The 4,842-nt window shown below is 37.7% G+C and overlaps 1 non-coding gene across 1 annotated transcript; it reads right to left on the reverse strand.

The window, feature by feature from the left end:
- Positions 1 to 1,667: 1,667 nt before the first annotated feature.
- LOC115941248 (U6 spliceosomal RNA) lies at positions 1,668 to 1,769 on the reverse strand. Its single transcript, XR_004076013.1, has one exon. It is a non-coding gene; the product is annotated as a U6 spliceosomal RNA (small nuclear RNA).
- Between the last annotated feature and the right edge of the window lie 3,073 nt (positions 1,770 to 4,842).

Consider the following 4,842-nt stretch of genomic DNA (forward strand, 5'->3'; position numbering starts at 1 on the left):
GCACCCCAGTATTATATGAAGAAATTTAAATAGATTTAAGATAAAAGGAAGTTAGACCATCTAGGGGAGAATTTCTTATCAGAGAAGCACCACACATTGATAAAACATGACCATTGTTACAATTATATAATATTTTTAAGTGAGCCTCAAATCTTGAGAAAATGGGATTCCTCAAGAGAGAATTTCATGTTCTTTATCATCCTGGCTCAGACAGAATGTTTACCAGAGTTGCTTTTTTTTTGCAGTTTTCTGGACAATTTATTGATAATTCAAGATGGGACCAGGAAGAATGGAGTTAAATGAAAAACATTAGCAGAAATTGTATGTGTGTGGAGGGGGGAGGGGTTTCAAGGTATGGGTCGTCTCTTGCTTCATTTCAAATCAGTTTCTTATCTAAAATCAAATTCCTTTTTTGGTCTTTTCTTTATTTCTCAAATATCGTGTCTCTATGTTTTAAAATTCATGTACAGCTTAAAGATTTGTTTGAGTTTCTCCATTTTCCTAACAGGAAAATGTGACATGACTTTGTCAATAAGTAAAATTTTATATTTATTTTATTCGTTTATTAAAATGTCTTTAAAAAGTAACTTTTCCCTTCCAATAGAGTCTCATGGACCTGAGATAAAACTTCTAACACATTATTATTCTAGTCTCATTTTTCACTGAAATACAGAACTTCAAATAACATCTATTAATCCACTAAACATAGAATAGTCAAGTAAAAGAGGAAATCTCATTAATCCCATTACTCTTCTGTTTCTCTGTCCTGTTACTTTGGTGACATCCTGGATGCTGACATAGGATGCCTCCTGGCATCCGTCTTAGAATGCGGGTTTGCTCTTGCTGAGATATTTGTATGTGCAGTTGTGGTGGGAAGTTATTTTCATATACTGCCACCGCATTTAACCAAAAGTGAATGAGCATTCAAGTCGAATTTTGTGGAAAACAAGACCATAGCATACTTTGAAAATGAACATTAGGTTTGCAGGTGTTAAATTAACTAAACAAGGAGGCCATTAGACTGAGGTGGTTCTAATCCCTGATAGTAGCCTGCTAAAGCAAACAGAAACCTAAGCCTAGAATGCCTCAAGTTTAAGAAATCAAAACCTAAGGACAACCGGTCACAAACAGCCAACCTGGCTTTCCCAAATAAGGCAAATGCCTAAACTATAACCAATTAAATATGTTCTTGCTTTGCGTCCACCTCTTTTCTCCCCAAGTCTTTCCCCTAGCTGCTGTCAGCAAAGCACTCCCAGCCACTGCAATTCGGTGCTGGCCCATCGGAATCAATTTTTGCTCCAATAAACTTACATTTTTTAATATCCCTCAGTTTATCTTTTAACACAGATAAAAGTCAACTTCTACCATTCATATTAGCTACAGCATGAGTTAACATGGCACTTTTTGGGAAGAATGACCGTAATCAAATCTTTATTTTTGTAACTGTATAAATGTGATCCAAATGTGTCCACCACTAGTTTTTCAAAAAGAAACATTCCATAAATAAGTAAACTGCATCTGCTCACTGATGCATGTATGGACTCCCTAGATGTCTCATTGGGCTTAATTATAGACCATTCACAGTAATACATTTTTAGTGTAAAGTGTAACATAATGTTAAGCCATTTCAGCTTTTGCACATACATGTTGTACTTCTGGCTGAAAGTGCAAAAGAAAAATACTTCATGAATTTGCATTTCATCCTTACACAAAGGTCATGCTAATCTGTATACTGATCCAAATTTAGTATACACACTGGCAAAGCAAGCCCAATGTGGAACTTTTAATAAAAGTGAACTTTGAAATACTGTAAAACAACGCTACATTGTTATTTTGGGTGACTCAATGGTCAAAGTTCTCTGTCGGTAGAGCACACTTGAAATATTTCTTCTCCTTTCTCTGCATAAACATTCAATTATCTAGAAAACTTTGACTAATTAAATTCTGGAGAGTGTGTTTTCCTCCCCCACTTTGGGTAAGCACTGCGTATCAAGGGCCTGTAGCTGACATTTCTGAGCCACAGATCTGTATTGACAATTACTCAATCTTTTTGAGAGACAAAGCCCCAGTGTTCTAATCCCGGTTGGGCAAAGTTACTGTCCCTGCTTGGCCAACAGGAATTCATTTGCTCCAAATCCAAAAGTTCCCTGAATTTGCGATGGGGGAGCCAAAGGGACTCCATTTTAGAAAGACTCCATCTATGCCATTTTTCCACTAGGCCCCATTTCTGAATAAGCCAAAGAAGCTATGTTCCCACTTCAAGGCGAAAGCAAAAGCAGTTCATCATTCTCTGAGTTTTGTCCTAGGCCCCAAACACCTGATAACATCTAAGAAGAGCCAGATCCCAAACCTGTTCCAGGATATTAGCTTCGAGCAAACCTCCACTGACACTGGCATCTATACCCTCTACCTTTGGTGATTTATAGAATAACATCTATAGTTCACCTGACACTCACCTCTGATCGGACCCTACCCTGGAATCCTAAAGGAGCACATACCCCAGACCCCTTTCCAATGTAAATCCCTAACCTCAAGCAGTGACACTCATTCTCCTTTCCTTTCCAAGTCTCCTAGACACTGCTTCTGCTATTCTGTCGGTCACTCATGTTATTCAGTAAATTCTGCTTTCACTTTCTTTGGTTCGTCTTTGATGTCTATCCTGCATGAAGCCAAGGATCCTCTTGACTGGTCCTGCAGGCTCCTCCCCTGGGTCCTCGGACCCAGCCCGCCTGCATCAAATTCATTTAAGATATAAAAACAGAATCCTTTTGAGGCAATAGAATTCTGAGTTATGATAAGCTGATGTTTTGAGTTTTTTCTGCATCTTAGAACACACACATCCTGGTTTAAGATTCAAACCTCTGGACACAATTATGGTTGACCAGTAGGCTTTTTAGCTGACAAATGACTGACTGATTTGGAAGTCAGTTCTTAAAGCCCCCAGAGAGCAACATGCCAATATCCCTGAGCTTTCGGCTCCTAGATTTTTTACATAGTTTTTACAAAAGAAACACCTCGGGTGTACCAAAGCTTTGTGTAATGAAATCTTTCAGAGTAGCCTGAAAAATGTAACTCTTCTCCACCTGGATTCAGTTGTAGGTTAGAGCATATTTAATTTCAAGTCAATAGATTCCCCGCACATCAGCACTTAAGGGATTAAAGACAAGTCTAGTTTTGTTGCCCTAAATGTACTGTTATTGTTATCAATTTATGCAGCCTTGCAATAAGTTTTCAATAAATCTAAGATTAACTATTATTTTCTCGCCTATAAATAAAATATAATCATCTTAAAAATCAATGAAGGGAAAACCATCATATCCATTAACCTGGCTCAGAATCCCTCCAGGCCCTTGCTATGAAACACAGCGCTGTGGATCTTTCATTTTATTGAGCTATATCTCTTTGTATGGCAACCAGCAGGCAAAAGAAAAAAAAAATCAAATCTAAAAATCAAAGACTACAGTTTTTTGTTTTGAAAACCACTGAGGCAGGGACTGAATATTCTTTTCTGCCTGGGGTTAATCTTTTTTTCCCCCACTTTAATTTGCAATCAGATGCAATAAAAGAAAAAAAAATAAAAAAGGACATTGCCTCAAGTAGCTAGTGGCTTTATTACCATCTCTACTGCCAGTCTCCACTTTTTATCACTTCGAAATCCTTTGTTTTTAAAGTCACCTGCCCAACCCTGCAATGTTATAAACACCTTTAGTTGTCTTCACCAACTGTCAGTTTGTACCATCTGCTGTTACAATCTCAAAAGCAGTAATGCATGAGGGTCAAGGCCACTTTCTCTCAGGAAACTAAAAAACAACAGAGCCAAGTTATTTAGTGTTTTTTTCTTTTTCCCTGTCAGCTTTACTACACCCTGGAGTGGACATTTTCCTTGCCTTTCAGTTGTGAATGTTTCTCAAAAGACGTGAACTTCACAATAAGGTAACCATACAAAAACAAGGTTTTATAGACAACCCATTATCAACTAGCAGAAGGGGGTGATTAGTCATCTGCTCCACTTGAAATAGATCCAAAAAATTCAAGCCAGTACCGCAAAGAGAAATGCATTTATCTCAGGATTCCAGAACTAGCATAGTCCCTCCTTAATGTGACGGGGGCATCTGTAGCAGCCTTTGAAAAGTTGTAAGTAATCTCAAAAGCCAAGCAGTGAGGAGTTGACCAGCTCTCCCACCCACCACCCACCCAAGACAGAGGACTTTCCCCAACCCCATACCCCACCACCCTAGATGATCAATCCTTTTGACCTTGTTTTGGACTAGAGCCAAAAAAGAACTACCTTTTGTTGACTACTAAAAATGGTCAGTACTAATTCAATCACTTGGTCCAAATGGGTTTTCTAAAGTCATAGTCCCTTTTTTTTAATGAAAGGAATTATTTATAAGCATATTCTATTTTCTTTATTTCCTGCAAATCATTACAAATTCACATAAAATTTTTCTATGTGTAAGAGGCCTAGTTTACCCTCAAGGCACTTCACATGAAAGTCCAAGTTTTTCCCCCATAAATAAAATATAATCATCTTAAAAATCAATATGAGAAAACAATCGGAACCATTAACCTATCTCAAAATCCCTTCAGCCACTTGTATGAACCACACAGTGCTGAGTCTTTCATTTTATTGAGCTGAATATTTCTTTGCATGACGACTAGCAAAGGGAAAAAAAATCAAAGACTTTGGTGTTGTGTTCTGGAAATCAGAGAGAAATGGGAATGTGAGAATAGATTTTGACCCTTTTTGATTACAGAAAACAGATTCTGGAGACCCAGGAACAATTGTTTTGAGCTACCGCAAAGAGATTATTAGCTTGGTTTGGATTCTCCTTTTGACAA

Source organism: Leptonychotes weddellii, chromosome 9 (assembly GCF_054177405.1).
Source record: "Leptonychotes weddellii isolate Sample4059 chromosome 9, ASM5417740v2, whole genome shotgun sequence".
In the NCBI taxonomy this organism is placed as follows: Eukaryota; Metazoa; Chordata; class Mammalia; order Carnivora; family Phocidae; genus Leptonychotes; species Leptonychotes weddellii.